Here is an 18,014-nt window from a genome sequence, read left to right as displayed (position 1 = left end):
CTTCTCTCTCTTTGTCCTGCACTCTCTCCTTTAATTGAGAGAGAGAGAAAACATTTAGTGATCTCTCTCCCTCTTTCCTCTCATTAGGCAAATGATGACATATTCTTCTTCCAAAGTGCCTTTAGAAGCATGCCATAGCAGCCACTGCTCATTATCAGCTCTGGGGAAAGAAAAGGCTTGTGACTTGATATTGAATTTATGTAGATGCATGTAAATGAGAAGATAGTTTCTTGAAATTCAATGTAATACAGTAGTGAAAAATCAATGGTGAAAGATCAGAATCCAGTTCAGCAATTGTTTTGAGCTTCTGTAACTGTGCATGTAATCTTATACCCTTATCATTTCTAAGGGAAGCAAGCCTCAGGACAATGATACAAGCAGATAAATGTCAGGCAAATTTCATTAATTTTGAATATCGTAAGATATATTTCACCTAACTTTGAGGGTCTATTTTCAGATTTGTTTATCTCACTTCTGCCTACTGTAGTGCAAAGGAAAGCTCAACAACAGCAGAGAAGCAAAGCCCTAGGCTGCGCTTTCTCAAATACAACAGTGATTAGCACAGGAACAAAAGAAAGAATCTGCTTACCTTCAGAAGATCACACACACACAGGAATCTCCAGTGAAATCCCCCTTGCCTCCATTACCAATCCTTAAATGAGGTCTGGGAAGAGGTGGCTCCTGGCTCCACCCTTCCCAGTCACTCAGTTGCATTGCTTGCACCTGAGCTCCCCTGGGTTGACCCTGCCTTCCCACCAGGTGCTCAATCACTAGTTCATACTGTAACTTAGCATTTCCGCTACATCTACATACTGACATTTCCTTATGCAACACATTCTTTTCCATGCATGTGAAACTGGAATAGTTCTTTAAAACAAACAAATAAACAAATAAATAAATAAATAAATAAATCCTGACCTTTCTACTTTTTTTCTATCATTCTTCCTTTGTTTCTTTTTTCCTTCCTTTCTTTCCTTCTCTTTCTCTTTCTCCCTGTCATCCTTTGAAAAATTGTGCTAGTGAGTTCTAATAATCTCTATATACTTTAGTTACTGCTATTAAATACAATCAAACTTATATCACACATTTTTTACTTCTTTTTATTACCATAACAATGTTCTCAAATCTTACAGTCATGTTATTGACCTACATTGCATTTCTCTAGAGCTAAAAAAAGAGATAATTAACCACAAGCAATATAGATTTCTGTATACCAAAGAAAAATTACTTTTAAGCACTAATTTGAACAATCCAGGCTAAGACGAATAAAAACCTTAATATTCAACAGAGTGAATGGAAAGATGGCTAAATGCAAAAAAGATGCATAGAATAGTAACTGCCTACAATTCAAATGCATTATAAAGAAAGCAGTGTTCCTATAAATATGAAGCCGGAGTTTTAATGTGTCTACTGACTTCCATCAAATCTCTTAAAATTCTTTATTCTTTATTTAGCAACACCTAACCTGAGACTGAGACAAACATTATGACCCTCATGAAAGAATAAACTGAGGCATGGAGGAGCAGAGTGGCCAGTAGAAGTCCACCAACCCACAGTTCCATCTAAAATAAACTAAAATAGATAAAAGCCTGAGTGAAACTGGAGCCCTGAGTGGGTGATGTGTGACTGCAACAGTCAGAGTTTTTGGTTCCATCTGCTTTGGTCTTGTTTCCTCACAAACCTAAGTCCCCAGTCTCTTATGTTGGCCAAATTTGGAGGGCAGGTTTCAGTGCCCACTATGTATGGGGGCATCAGTTCAAGGTGTATGCCATGGCAGTGTGTGCGCACATAGAATTTACAGGCAAATAGCATCAGGACCTGAAGTATGTGCAAAACTCAGGATGATTTCAGGGAAGGAAGAGCTGAGCCGAGTATCCCTCACCAGCAGAGCTTGCAAGGCAGCCTCCACCCTGATTCAATCACCAGCCTCTCTGCTGAGGTTGTCAACAAAGGTGCCAATTAGTGCCAGTTCTGATGATGATTTTTGTGATGTCAACACCTGTCCACTATGAACTGGACTGCGAGCACAATCACATTTCCCATCAGATGCAGAACAGCTGTCAGGTGGTAGCAAGGCTGAATGATATATTAGCTTCTGTGCACATTAGTAAATCAGACAGGCTGTATTGTCTCTAAAATGCCTTTCATGTCAAATTATTTTTTCTCTTTAATAATGCAACTGACTTTGTTCCCTTGATTTTGATGTGTTTTCTAGCTTATAGATGATTTATTCATATAATATCAAGTAGCACTGTGTGACAGAACAAACTCAAATGCAAGTATAACCAGATTTTAAGCCAAATTGTGTAATAATAAGCCCATCTGACTTCATGCACAATTCCAGCTTGATGGACACAGTCATGTACAAAGGAGTGTTTGCAATAGACACGTGCAGATTTTGAATGTGGGTAGATTTGAATACAGTGCATCACTATGAAGCACAAAAGGATGCAGATGTAAAACAGCAATGTATGCATATATTTTCAGAGATCCTGACCTGAAGACCATCAAACATGGAGGAATTAGTGATCCACATAGCAATTTCTCTCTACAGAGGCAGATCTGCACTACATTCCACACTGAGCATAACCTTCAAGTCTGTGCTATGGGCTGTGCATCCGCTCTTTGCAGGACAGATTTCACTGGATAACAAAGCAGCCTATGGGCAGTTTCCACTTGGTACTGTCAATTGCATCACCTGCTTGTCCTTGCCTTTATGTGAAATAGCAGTGACAAATTTCCCCATGCAGATCTTTTTAGTTTGACAGTAGAAATGGTAAGCAGAATTATTTTCTTTTAGAAAAGCCCTAGAAGTACTCAAAAGACTAGATTACTGGGTAATTTTTCTATGCAGAAGTTCTACACAGGATGCTGTGCCCTGCTTGGAGGCCCATCATGGGGTACCCAGTATCCAAAGGAAGAAACGACTATGCACTCATTTTCTGTACAGTATTAGCTGCAGTAAATTGTATTTTAACCAATACTTCATGGTACCTTTCTTACAGGGATTACAATAAACCAGCTCCTCCTGGTGCAACACCATGTGTGTGGGAATGTGTGTGCTTCACATGGTCAGCTATGTTTTGACTTCTCTCTTTTAGGATCTTACTTCAATATGAAACATTTTCCATCAGCTGAATTATTATTTTCAATCTGCCATTAATTTAAGGAAAATCCCTTGCTTTGAGATATGACTCATGGTTTCACAGGTCCAACATTTTACATTCAGATTTTATTCTTAATGTCCTTCCTTCCTTCATTAGTGAAAAATTCCACAGCAATGCCCAACTATAATCTGATTTATTGAAGGTAAGTGAGGGAAGTAGGTACCTCTTAAAAGTTCACTGCAAACTCGTATATTGGTTCACAAGGTACAGTTGATTATTTTGGTAATTTTTCAAAACAGAATTACTGTGATCACCTACTGGAAAAAATCTATTTCATGAAATAACTAAATAAAGCTGCCTAATGTATTCAAGGTAGTTCCCATGTTAAATAGTGTGTGACACGGTAACAGCATTTTGCATAATCAGGAGCAAACTGAAAAAAAGTATAAGAAATGCCACTGGCTTCTACAGATATTTGGTACACCCTCTCTAAGAACTGCTGGAGTTGTTTGTGCCATTACATGCTGAGACTCCCCCCAGTACCCTGGATTCTCTATTCGGTCATTCCATAACTGATTTTAAAACATTGGGTAACAACAGCATATATTTTATTTCTTAATAGCAGAATCATAAATGGTCCAATTTCTTTGTAATTCACATAATAAAAATCCATGGATCTGAACTGTGAACAATAATTCACCAAAAAACAGTTTAGCTTATTGTTTTCTGGAGGCTTCATAATCTGTTCATATTTCTGGTTTGGAAACAGAAAAGAGCTACTTGTTGTCCTTTTAGTTTCAGGAGCTATTAACTACATAAAAAGGAACTCTCTATAAACTTTAAATGTTATTCAGTGGATTTCTTTTAGACACCTGGAAAACATTCATTTCATAAATGCCTATGGAAATTAGCATCCTTCAGGGATCTTCTTTTCTGTAGTTTTGCAAAACCTCTGAAGTTTCGAAATTGGTCACACATTGCCAATGCATTCAAAAAGCTATTCTGCATTTCAGTTGCAAAACAAAGGATGTATCTACAGTTTCTAGTGGAAAATAAGACCACCTAAGAAAACAAAAACAAAAAACCTTTTTTTTCACTCAAGGCTTGGAAAATGTATTCGGGGCATGTTCATCTTCTCTCTCATGGCCAGAGCAGAATGGGTTTTCTCAGCAGGGTACAGCATGTAAAGTACCACAGAGATATTTTTTCAGATGTATTCTCTAGATGGTGAAGAAAAAAGAGGTTCCATATGATTTCTATTTATGAGTTCTTATTCAAAGCCATATATGTCTACTTTGTCCAGCTATACTTGAAGATGTGTATCTTTTGGAATCATATAATTTGTTTTTCTTTAATAATCATGAATGCTTTTATTATATAACTTGTTATGCTCTTATGTAACAGCAGATTTCTCATATCTCATCTGGAATGAATACAAGTGCATGTCATAATAATAAAGGTGCGTGTGGTATACTCATGTTTTGATTTTTAAGCACAGAATTTTTTCGACTGTAATAATATTTAACATGAGGGCCGATTTAACAAGATTTAAGACAACAAATTGTGACAGTTCCATATATTAATTGAATTGCTAACAATCAATGGGATTTAGTGCAAATTCCTTTGCCTTCAAACAGTTCCACATTGTCAGGGAATCACCAGAGCAGAATATGTATAATGCATCGTGTGTTGGAATTAATTCTTTGTGTTATGCAGTCTTTCAAATGGAAGCTGAAAAATTTACATTTTAAGCCGTTTTGATGCAGAGCATTATCTGTTGCAGTTCAATGCTCTACTTCTTGAAATTAGATGCATTATGTACCTTCTGTTAGTAACTATTCCTATTTTAAATCTAAAAAATATTGATGGAAACTGTGTCATGTAAGTAGGAAAATGTATAGTAAAAGTCTTCTGCTTCATGTGGATATACCTGAAAAAAATAACATATATTTTGTCTCTCTGATTAGCTTAGATGTTTGAAATCTAGGCAGGATCCCCAGTCTGAACATTAAAGCAGGATGAGATTTATCCTATACAATTTCATCATCTTGTTACAATCTTTGTCATAAGACAGGAAGAGGGAACCTTGTGCCATTTTCAGTTCTTGTTTAATATCTTCTTCACAGGAAAATGCTGTCAGGATATTAAACTCATCTGTTCTTTTGGATAATAAGGATGTAATGTACCATTTTGACCTTTCCAAATGCTGTATTTCAAATTGCTGCTCATTAGATTTTTTTTTTTCTTGATTAAAGGCCTGCTAACCTGTAGAAACAGAATAGAAAAAAAACTAGTCAAGACACAGCATGTCAAGCGTAATCAAGACAGAACCACATATTTGTATAGCTTAAAGGCTATAACAGACGTTAACACTTTTTAGCCTAGATCATTGATGTACTGAGTTGTAACACAGAAGTTAAAATTATGTTTATTTAATTTTTCCTCATGACAATTCAGAGTCTTGAGTTGAACAGTCTCTATTTGGTTCTAGGCTTAATTATTATGATGTGAAATATTCTATTTTGGGAAGCTGTGGAAAAGTTTCAGAGTATGAGAACTGTGATTAAATGATAATAAATATGACTAGGACAAAGATTCTTCTTTGTTGATTTATAAATTCTTAATTTTAAAAATTGATATTATTATAATATTGTACACTATTTTCAAGTCTAATCTCCTGCATGGCATGGCCACAATTTCACTTTCAGCCTCTCTAGCTTCAGTAAGAGATGTAGTATATATAGTTTTCAGAAGGATAAAAATTGCTCCAACTGTTAAAAACTTCCATTGTTAACTTTAGTTGTTGTTGCGGGGAGGGGATGGAAAGGACAGATAGAATGGAATTCTTGACTCCAGCTAGTTATACATTCCTTCCTCCTAAATTAAATAGCTCTTAATTGTCAGAAATACCTGCCTGTAGGTACCTGCAGCCTTCTCAGTCTACACTAAGTCAATAGATAGAGCTTCTCCTGTGTCTTGCTCTTGATGTATTTTCACTAACTTTTTTGTTTGTTTCAAAACTCTTTTTATGTCCATCTTTCTTATTTTTAACATCCTTTTCAACATAACATATTGACACATGACTTTCCAGTAAAGTCATAAAAATATGAACAAACAGTTCTTTCTCAATTCCTGGTGACTGTTTAAGTCTCCCAAGGGTTACATTTGTCTTCAAATAGCATCCCACTCTTCAGCTTATTGTCTACAGTGACACTGTGTCCTTCTCAAAATTACAGCTTTTCAGGATAACTCAGGAGAAAATCAGACTAAAAGTAAAGGAAACTATTAATTGAAATAAAATAATTAAAAAAAAAACACAGTAAAATGACATAATCTGTCCTTCTGCATGCCATTTAAGAAGTCAATGTACTGCTCATTTACATTCACAGTTTGATTTTGCTATGTGTAAGTAATTTTATTACTGGGACTTCCAGCTGAAAGTTTAAGACAGACTGGTTTCCTCTTTGTTTTCAATAGCCTATGAGCATAACAGTGAAGTGGTTTTGCATATTATTAACCTCTGACCTGGAGAACCTCCCAGCTTGGGAATGGTGCTGCAGAATTAAACACACACTCAGCGATAAAATTACTGTTAATGGTGCCCTGGAGAGAGAATACCTCAACCTTGGTGACGATGTTATGATTATCTCCTAAGGGGCTGTGCTGTCTATTAGAGCAATTTGTTACTATTGTTTACACTATTGTGTCTCTATAGATCAGTAAGCATTGTAAAATCACTAAGAAATAATCTTTGTCTTAGCACTTACCAAACCAAAATGTGCAGCAGCAGAACTGCACTGATGGAACACAGGAAACAGTCTAGTCTTGGAAGTGAAAGACACAGTTAATCTCTTTTAGGTGGTTTGTATCACACCCACAAGTATTAAGAGATGAACATTGGGATGCTGTGACAGGTAACAATTCACTTGGTTCTCTGTAGGAAAACAGATTAGTATCACTAAGAAGAGCAATAGCTTAAAGTTCTGAGTATAATACACTATCTTAGACACATTTTTTTTTTACCTGAGTCTGAACATTAGTATTAATGAAAACCATATTTCCCTAGAAAAGAAACAGACCTCCAAGGAACAGTTTTAGCTGCAGGTTATGCCAATTGGTTTGCACTATAATGTTGAGTCTTGGGAGAAGGCAAGTCATCAATCAGGAAGAGGTTACAGTGAAACTAGATATTGTATTTACTACTTTTCTGACTTTCAATTGCTATATACAGCTCAGTACTGAAAGGAAGGAGCAAAGCTAAAGTAAATAATTCACTGTTCAAAAATCTAGTATTCATGTGTCCCCACAAGTGGGTACCCAGAACTGCACATGAAATCGTATTTATGACTGAAACATGAACTTGCAATCTTTTCTAGTTTCTACATATTTGAAATAGCAATATGGCATAGCACTATACAATATCCTGTTCTGTCATGTGGATGCTTTCCAAAAATAAAATACATTTGTGTAGTGTTTTTAATTGGAGGAACTAGAGACTATAGCTATGAACTAATTACTGTTGCATTACAGTAATCAGTAAGTATGCAAAACGTAAGAAGTGCCTGAAAGGCACTGTCCTTTCCAAATCCCAAGAGATTCTGAGATTATAGATTCTGTGAATCTATAAATTTATTCAAGGAAAAATTCACTGGACATGGCTACTCTGACCACCTACATGAGTAATCCAAATCTGTTTAAAGATAATAAATGTTTCGTTCGGAGGTATTATAAAATCAGCTATCCATAAAATTGAGCCATATGGCTCTTCTTCTTCTAAGAATGAGATTGCTGTCACCTACACCTACTTTAAAAAGTGCTTCATGGAGAGCTATGTAAATAATCCTACAGATAGCAGGGCTGGGAATCTTTTTTTTTCTTTCGCTAAACATCAAGCCTACATAAACTTCAGCATCGCTGATTTTATGTTTTGTTTTTGGATGGTTAAAAGTGGGCTTGGAGAATAACAAATGCACAAATACCAAACTGAGAGTAAAATCTAATTAAATAAACATAAACAGTTGAGATATCATCGTCGTAGAATCACAGAATGGTTTGGGTTGGAAGGAACCTTTAAGATCCAACCAGCTCCTAGTTCCAACCCCCCTGCTTCCAGAGAGGGGACATCCACAACCTTGCTGAGCAACCTGTTGCAGTGTCTCACTACCCTCACAGTAAAGAATTTCTTCCTGGTATCTAGTCTAAATCTACCCTATTCCAGTTTAAAGCCATTTCCCCTTGTCCTCTACATGCCCTTCTAAAATGCCCCTCCCCAGCTTTTCTGTAGGCCCCCTTCAAGTGCTGAAAGGCCATTACAAGGTCCTCCTGGAGTTTTCTCTTCTCCAGGCTGAGGAGACCCAGCTCTCCTCCCTCCACTCACAAGACAGGTGCTCCAGCCCTCAGATAATCTTTGTGGCCCTCCTCTGGACCTCCTCCAACAGGTTCCAACAGTTCCATGTTCTTCTTGTGTTGAGACACTCACTGCAGGTGGGGTCTCACTAGTGTAGAGTGTAGAGGAGCAGAATCACCTTTGTCAACTCACTGGCCATGCTTGTCTTGATGCAACCCAGGATACCGTTGACACTCTGGGCTGCAAGCACAGCCTCTTCATGTTGAGTCTTTCAACTGACACCCCAAATCCTTCTTCTCAGGGCTGCTCTTAAGACATTCTTTGCCCAACCTGTTATTATGCTTGGGATTGCCTTGACCCAGCTGCAGGACCTTGCATTTGGCTTTCCTGAACTTCATGAGGGTTGGCATGGGCCCACCTCTCAAGCCTATCCAGATCCTTCTGCATTGCATCCCTTCCTTTTAGCATACTGCACCAGCTTGGTGTCATCTGCAAACTTGCTGAGGGTACATTCAATCCCACTTTCCATGTTGCCTTAAAAGATGTTAAATTAACACCAGTCGCAGCACTGATCTCTGAGGAACACTACTCATCACCAGTCTCTATTTGGACATTGAGCCATTGACCGCAACTGCAACTGCAAGTGTAACCATTGAGTGTGAACATCTAGCCAATTCCTTATCCAGCAAGTGGTCCACCCATCAAATCCATTTTTCTCCAATTTGGCAACCAGAATGTCATGTGGGAAGTGTCAAACACTTTGCACAAGTCCAGGTAATGCCGTCAGTTGCTGTTCCTTTATCCACTGACACTGTAACTCTATCATAAAGGGCCACCAAGTCTCTCAGGCATGACTTGTCCTCAGTGAAGCCATATTGGTTACCACCAATCACCTTATCTTTATTTTCCATGCGCCTTAGTAGGGCCTTAAGGAGGATCTGCTCTGTGATCTTGCCAGGCACAGAGCTGAGACTGTCTGGCCTGTAGTTCCCTGGATCTTCTTTTTTTCCCTTTTATGTTTCCTTTTTTCCAGTCAGTGGGAATTTCACCAAACTGTTTCTTGACAGAAATAGCAGGTGACAGCTTAACCTTTCAGGGGATTCTGGCTTTTATTTGGAAAAATACAATTTAAGTAGGAAACTCAGATTTCTGTCACGCCTCTGAAGAAAGAACAGGGATTTTACGTGACAGGAGATATGACAGTGTACATGAAATATTTTACCAGTAAGCCAAACTCTAGAAAATTAATTTAAATTTATTGATGGATTTCTTCTTTTTCTTGTTTTCCTTATTTTTTTTTCTTCCTATCATTTCTTCCGAGCTATGTATGTATCATCGTAGCAATCAGCTTCCCTGATAACTAGATAGACTGGATTACCCAGGAGAAATTTTCCATACTAATTTTTGCTCTTTAAAACTAGATTTCAAGAGGGTTTCTTCAAAACTGATTCTCTAAATATCACTTTAGGCTTATCTTCAAGTTCAGTTTTGTTAAGCCATTAAATCCTTATGTTTGCATTTATTTCATTCCAATTTTCTTTGCTTCCTGTAGGCAACATAACAGTTACTGACTTCAAAAACAAAACAAAACAAAAATTAATTCCTGTAGAATCTTTCTTCCATTGCAGTACTTGTTAAAGTGGCATGCAGGTACACCACATGGATATGGAGAGTAGAATTGCACAGTGATGATGAAGTACACTTGGCAACTTAAAATAAAGATCATTAATTTAAATTCCCAGTCCCATGAGACTTTATTAGTCAGAAGCAAAAATATAAACAACAAACAACATTTTTCAACATCTTTATCATCGACATAGACGACGGCATCGAGTGCACCCCAGCATGTTTGCAAATGACACCAAGCTGAGCAGTGCAGTCGATACATTGGAGGGAAGGGAAGCCATCCAGAGGGAACTGGACAGGTAGGAGAAATGGGCCCATGTGAACCTAATGAGGTTCAACAAGGCCAAGAGCAAGCTGCTGCACTTGGGCCAGGGCAATCCCAGGTATTTATACAAACTGGGGGAAGCAGCCCTGTGGAGAAGGACTTGGGGGTCCTGGTAGACGAAAAGCTGGACATGAGTCAGCAGTGCACACTTGGCACTGCAGCCAGAAGGCCAACTGTGTTCTGGGCTGCATTAAAAAAAAGGGGTGGCCAGAAGGGAAATGGAGGTGATTGTGCCCCTCTACTCTGCTCTTGTGAAGCCCCATCTGGAGTACTGCATCCAGGCCTGGGGTCCCCAGTACAAGAAAGACACAGGGCTCTTGGAATGGGTCCAGAGGAGGGCCACTAAGATGATCAGAGGGCTGAAGCACTTCTCCTAGGAAGAAAGACTGAGGGAACTGGACATGTTTAGCTTGGAGAAGAGAAGGCTGCGGGGAGACCTCATTGCGGCCTTTCAATATTTGAAGGGAGTGTATAAATAGGAGGGGGAGGGAATGGCTATTTACATGGATTGATAGTATAGGACAAAGGCGAATGGTTTTAAACTAAGACAGGGGAGGTTTAGGTTAGATATTAGGAGGAAGTTTTTCAACCATAGGGTGGTGACACACTGGAACAGGTTGCCCAAGGAGCTTGTGGATGCCCCATCCCCAGAGGCATTCAAGGCCAGGCTGGATGTGATTCTGGGCAGCCTAGTCTGGTGGTTGGCAGCCATGCCCATGGAAGGGGGGGGTTGAAACTAGATGATCACTGTGGTCCTTTTCAATGCAGACCATTCTATGATTCTATGAAAATAGGTGAAAAACCTTTAACAGATCCTACTAATTGTGCCTGTGATTGTATATATTTTGAGAAATTAGAAAAAAATCTCTTTTCAGTGCTTAAGGTACAAATGTTATTCTTCTACAGAAAGTAACCCAAGGTGCATGACATTCTTTGCAAATATTATTGGTGGTAGAGAGCATTTTTCAGATATGAAATCAAAAGGTTTTTTTTTTTTTTTGCTGATGTTTATGTTCTGCTTGTGGATTGTGTACAGATTTATGGGCGTGCAGACACCCGTAGCCTGCAGAACAGTAGTTGCAGCTCTTACATCCTTCCATGGATATAATTAAAGAGGACCAGTTCTTAATTTTTGAGTGTTTCTTCAAGTGAACAAGTAACTGAGTGTGACAAAATCTGGAAGGATGTGAATTATTTGGCAGAAGAATAATAAAATCATGAATCAAATGTACTGCTGCACAAACTGTAAATACAAATGCCCTGTACCATGTCAATTCTAGAGTCAAGGCTGCAGCCATAGCAAAATATGATTTTTTATTGTTTACTAAGACCTTTTTGGTATACGAATAAGCATGCAGAAAAACTAGATTTCCCTTGAATGATTTCAATATACAGATTATTTTACATTATGAATGTTAAAATTTCTAACTACTAGAAATAGCTTTTTCTCCTGATAGAGGTACAGAATTGATCTCCAACAGATGAAATCTACACAGCATGTTATTTAACATGGCATGAGCCTTTATGTCTGGGTTACAGTGATGTCTGATGAAATTTGTATTGTATTCTGAAAAGAGAAATAGGTGAATATTGACACTAGGATTCAGAGCTTGTTTTTTATACTGACTAGAATTTTGGATTTCTTAAGGCAGGGTAGAGATGAAAAAAATGCCTACATATTTTCATAGACAAAAGTTAATGACTTTAACAACTTTTAAGTAAATCAAAATCTAGACAGATCTATAGTTTAACATCTAGCCTACCCTTGATAAACATACAGATAGGGCGATGAGACACTGGAGAGCAGCCTCACTGAAGGGCATTTGAGGATCTTGGTCAACAACAAGTTGAATATGAGTCTACAGTGTACTCAGGCAGCCAGTACGGCTAACTATATCCTGGGGTGTATCAAACAGCATTGCCAGGTGGGCAAGGAAAGGGACAGTCCCACTCTACACCCCACTGATGTGACTTCAGTTGAGTACAATTTTGGGTGCCACAGTACAAAAAGGATATAAAACTATTAGAGAACGTTCAAAGGAGGGCTACAAAGATGCTGAAGGGTTGGAAGTGGTAAATGTACGAGGAGCAGCTGAGGTCCTTTGGTTTGTTCAGCCCAAGGTAGAGGAGAATGAGGGGAGGCCTCATCACAACCCACACCTCCACATGAGAGAAGAAGAGGGACAGTGCTGATCTCCAGCGTCTGGTTACCAACAACAGAATAGGTGGGAATGGCATGGAGCTGCGTCAAGAGAATCCAAGTTGAATACCAAGAAAAGATTCTTTACCCAAGGGTGGTTGAGCACCAAAACAGGCTGCCCAGGGCAGTAATCATTCTCCTGAGCTAGCTGGAGTACAAGGAGTGCTTGGACAACGCTCTTAGTCATATGATCTGATTTTTGGTTGGTCTGTGTGGAGCCAGGAGCTGGACTCAATGATCCTTGTGGGTCCCTTCCACCTCAGGATGCTGTATGATTCTATCCTTTGTACTTTATTAAACAACACATTTGAAAAACTTCGTTTTTTTCTTACAGAGTAAAATGAAAACCAGTGTAATTCAAAATTGCTGAAACATGGAAATAGACAATATAAGAAGTTTGTTAAAAAGATTAAAATTGCAAATAGGAGTAACTACTGATTTTGATTTTCATTATTTTGTTGCAGTTTTAAAGCATCAGTCCTCCAAATGTGGACAGCCTGTCTCCTCTGAAATTCACTTAGAATTAGAATGACAATTAAAATAGCCAACATATTTGTGGAATCAAATCAATTAATCAATCAAATAAATAAACTGCATGAACTCTGAGTAGGTTTGATGAATTTGCTGTGAGAGCTAGGGAGAACTCCAGTGTAAAAGTGACTGCTTAACTACCTTCTTGTTGAAGGCAATCCCAGGGACCACCTCAGGCTTCAAAGTGTTTGTGATTTAGGGAGGTCACTGCCAAATACAGTTTGTAATTGCCAATCTATTACTTTTAGGATCAGAATGTGCAGGCAGGCTGACCTGGAGCACTTGGTTCCTTGTCCTGCTGTGGGGCTGAAGGAAATCCTTTCTAGAACATCTTGTATGAGGCCAGGAACAGTGGCTGGAGCTGGTCTTGTCAAGAAGTCCCCAATAAAGACTTGATTATGGGTGCACCTTCTGGGATACATAAGATCTGAAAAACAGCACAAACCAGAAGGAAAGATAACTTCCTTTGCCCCAGGTAATTAGCATCACCAGCTGCAGTCTGACATACTTCTACAATTTCTATATTGAATCCCCCCAAAACAAAACAAAACAAAACAAAAAACAAAACAAAACAAAAAACAAAATGAATCAAATATCACAATCCTGTCCAAAAAGTAAACTGTGCTGGTAAAAGATTTCAAACTTTTTTCCTTCAGCATCAGAATTTAAACAGTTTGCTCATAGTCATAGCTTTAGTTTGCACAGTGGATTATTCTGTAAGATTATATTCTGATTATTCTGTCTGCAGTCTCTACTCCTTACCTATGCACTTCAGATATGAAAGGCAGCAGTTTCAGGCATATGCTAAAAACCCAAAGATTATTGAGCATTTAGTCTCTGATGCAGTAGAATGCTAAAACTTTATGTATGTAAAAATCAAACAGATTTCAATAATAGTACACATATGCTTAAGTTTCATATTTTCTCAACTTTTTCCTATATCAGAGCAAACTACTTCTTTAAAGAGATAAAATATCTTTTTATTTTCATGATGCTTGAGAGTGTCAAATCTTAGTTGCTTCATACTGCATATATAATACTGAATTGAAGGCCTGATTTTAAAACTCATGTAAGTCACTGAGCCTCAGTAAAGGTTTAGATTAGCCTGAATTTTATCACCTCTGCCCTTTGTAGTTACTACAGCAAATAGCAATGCTGAATTTCTATCATGGCAGGATAAAACATGCCAGTCATGCATATAACAGTGAAAGTGAAAAAATATACATTCAGAAGTCAACAACAAAGAATGAGGGTTTCCATTTTTTGTTAATCCAAACATTTGTGTTTCTGATTTAGGGATTATGGCTCAGCAGGTGCCAATTGTTTATATTTCCGAAAATGTGTGTGTACGTAGGGTTCATCCTGAGGTGAGTCTGTCCAATCTCTACCAATCTTTGGAGGTGATGTGCTACTTTAATAGAATTAGTAAAAATAATGGAGATTTTTACTGGTACACAGATTATACTCCAGAGAACACCATTGAAATGACGTGAAGTAGTCCTTTTAATAAACTATTTTCTGTAATATTCCATTTTGCACAGTATATTTTTATACAGATTTGATATCCTTTATTCCTACAATTTGACCCACTGAGTTGAACAGAATTTTCATTACTTTAGTAAGATATGTTTGTTATTTTTTATTTTTTTTAATGAATCTGACACTTCAAACTTCCTTATAGGTGGAATTGTATGTAGTTATTCAGAGTACGGGAAGAGGCATCTTGGAAACCACAAACAATGATTGATAAATACTGATAATTTAATGTCATCTTTTATAGCTTATGGTAAGTCAGCCCTTTGTAGTTTCAGTAAAAAGACTAAAAAGACTAAATGAGTTCTTACATTCTTTTTCAGGGTTTTTACTTTTGTTGCATTTAACTTTCCTCTGCTTGGATCAGTATCATTCAAATCTTTTAAAGTTTATGTCTAAAAGCATTCCTGTTTACTCTTGTGTCCTTGACAAAATTAGTTTTGTTGTCTTTTTTCCAGGTTCTCAGAGAGAATTAGCTGTGCAAACATCTATCTATATGATAGAAATACCTTTTGCTGATAGGACAGGCATATGCCAAATTCTGCCAATGAATGCGAACCTCTGAAACATATGCATCATTGTCTTTTAATTGAATTGTCTGCCACAGTGTTGTTAGACTTGGTATTAGAGTTCATTCTGCCACTGAACTGGCAGATACTGAGATGACCTGAACGTTTGTCTACAACTCACAGATACAGGAGCAGGTTTTCATTAAAAATACATATTTTTCAGTATGTGAAAAATATTGTATCTTTAAAAACAAATGATACAGAGAGGTTAAAGCAGATGAGAAAGAGATCCGAAGCATGTGAACAGTAGATACAGATAACACTTTTCTATCTAATTCAGAATACTTTTTCTGTTGTTATGATATGAAGCATTTGAAGAGGCTGCAAATGTTTCCCAGTCCTTGTACCCCATTCTGTGGTGCTGTGTGGAGACAGACTTTCTGATTTCCATAGACAAACAGTACAGTACCTAAGAAGCTACAAATTAAACAACTGCTCATTATGAAAAATCTTGCTCTCTGTACTACTCAAAAATCTCTCTGGACAAAGATCGCCTGTGAGAGGATAAGATGGATGGATAGGATGAGGTTCTGATAATGAGCCAGAGGAATTGTTGAGCCATATTAGAAGATTAATATTGCAACACCTTGGTACACATATCAAGATTGAGGTTAAACACACTTTAATTAAAATCTTAGAATATGGTTGAAAGTGAAATGTAAAAACAGGAAGAACATAAAAGCATAAATACGATAGATTTGAAAAGACGGTTAAGAAATTTCAGAGATACTGTTAAAGCAGGTACTTCAGAAGTCTGGATACTGATACGTATTTCTTGCCCCTGTATTTATTGTATTAATGGAAAATGCCTACAAGCAGTGTGGCCATCCCAATAGAAACAGCTGCTCAATGCATAACAGATGTCCAAGAAACAGCAAATAGTTGAATGTGAAGTATAATTAGAATATTAGATTATTTTATAGCCCAAAGGTGTGCTAGAATCTGAACTGAATGTTCTTAAAAAATTCTATTGTGTAAAATGGAAGCTAGTGTCAGTGCCCCCTATTGATGATAATATTCCTATTCATTGATTTGGAAGGAAAATCAGAAATGTTAGGAGATAGACACTTTTTTTTTTTTTTTTTTTTAATGAACTTGAAAAAATCCCAAAGTCAAATTATTAGCAAGTAGTGAGCTAAAGCTGTTCTCACATATATCATAAAGATGTGTTCATGGGCAATGGGAACAGCCACATTTCTGGTGAAAGCACATCTTGCCACCCCACCCACCAAACTCCACTTTCTTATGGAGGAACCCTGTTGCTAAGCTCTCTTTTGCACATTTAACATAAAAACATTTTAAAGCAATGAGACATTTTTAAATAATAATAATAAAATAACATATATCCTTAGCGTAAAAGTTATTCATCAAATTCCTGAGGCTAGGGAGAAATTTCCTCTGTTGACACTGTTATTCCTCACAGGTACCTTATCACTTCAGAGCCAAGGATACAAATGTCTGATGTTCCTAAGTCTTCATATAGACCAAGTTCTGGCATTGGTTATCCAAAAGGTCACCACTTTGTGGGTATGTATCTCCACATGGAAGAGGTTCTCTGTTTATGAATGTAATTGCTCATTTCCACAAATCCATTATTACTAGAGGAGAACATGAAGTGATTGTGCTCTTGTAACATATGCAGCATTTGAAACTCCACTGGCTTTCGACTTTAACCCCTGTAAGAGTATGGTTGTCACTTGGGTTATTTACATAAACATTACTAATTTACTGCCTTTTTTAATACTCTGGAAAATGATGCCTATCTTACTAGCCCCTCTCTGACCACTGCTTAAAAAGAAACAAACAAATAAAAAAGTTAGATTTAGCTTGGAGGCTTTAACTTCGTGTAAGCACAGTGTTCAAGCTATACAGAGTGCAGTTTGTTGCCCTGGCAAGAAGGTTTCCTGTGTTAACATTTGCCTTTATGCAAAGATCTAGGCACAAGAGTTTGCAGGAGTGGCTCCAACTCATCATTTTGTCTGCGCTGTTCTCTGCTTTTGCAGCAAGTGATATTTCTAAATTAATTATGTGTAGTTTCTTTGTAGCCACTGTTAAGATCCAGACTACATCCTTGCCCTATTTTCAGTTGATCATTGTTGGCATCATCGGAGAATCTTCAAATTTTTTGAAGGAAAACCATCTACTATCTTCTACACTTTTGTGTTTCCATCTTCCATCTTGATATTCCTGACCTTCTAATAGATTTTCTTAGTACAGTTATCTAGGGGATAACTAAAACAATCTACTTGTACTCAGGAATCCCTGTACTAACTGAAGTCTTTCAAGCCGTAATTATCTTTTGAGAGTCTTTTACTTACCATCTATATTCAAAAGTATTTTCTTAAAATGACAAGCGTAGAAGTACATTAAGTAAAAATGCTAAAGGACATTCAGAACATGTAAATACATTTGTGGGGATGTACAACGACTGCCCTGAAAGTAATGCCTCCTACTTTATCATGTTGGGCAATGACATCAGAGGCAGATGGTGGTAGTATGGCAGTTGAAGTTGAACCTTCCCACCAATATTGCATTACATTTTGCTGCTGTGTGACAGATGACAACAAAGGGGAAAAGTATGAAGACTTTGAAGAAGATTGTGAACGTATAAGGGAAAAGCATTTCTGGCCCGCAAGAGTATCAGTATTAATGATAAGGCATAAAGCAAAAAGTATGCCACTTGATCTCCAGGCAGTGGCTACCAGACTGGCAATTAGAAGCTTATCTTTTGGCCTTGAAGAGGACTGCATCCAATTCGACATCGTCAAGGGACAAA

At 37.6% G+C, this 18,014-nt stretch overlaps 1 protein-coding gene across 3 annotated transcripts in view; it reads right to left on the bottom strand.

Moving 5' to 3' along the window:
- Positions 1 to 778: 778 nt before the first annotated feature.
- Positions 779 to 18,014, bottom strand: part of KHDRBS2 (KH RNA binding domain containing, signal transduction associated 2) — a 342,038-nt gene continuing 324,802 nt past the window's right edge. Inside the window, exons 14-16 of one of the 3 annotated variants that reach the window (XR_014881561.1) lie at positions 13,410 to 13,563; positions 6,875 to 7,041; positions 779 to 5,372 (exon numbers count right to left, since the gene is read on the bottom strand). The gene's annotated coding sequence lies outside the window, so the exon portion shown is untranslated. The remainder of the gene's footprint in view (positions 5,373 to 6,874; positions 7,042 to 13,409; positions 13,564 to 18,014) is intronic. The other 2 variants (XR_014881559.1, XR_014881560.1) reach the window with 2 other exon arrangements.

This window comes from Meleagris gallopavo, chromosome 2 (assembly GCF_905368555.1).
Source record: "Meleagris gallopavo chromosome 2, MGAL_WU_HG_1.1, whole genome shotgun sequence".
Taxonomy (NCBI): Eukaryota; Metazoa; Chordata; class Aves; order Galliformes; family Phasianidae; genus Meleagris; species Meleagris gallopavo.
The sequence above is the reverse complement of the archived record's forward strand: the minus strand, read 5'-3'. Positions and strand labels throughout refer to the sequence as shown.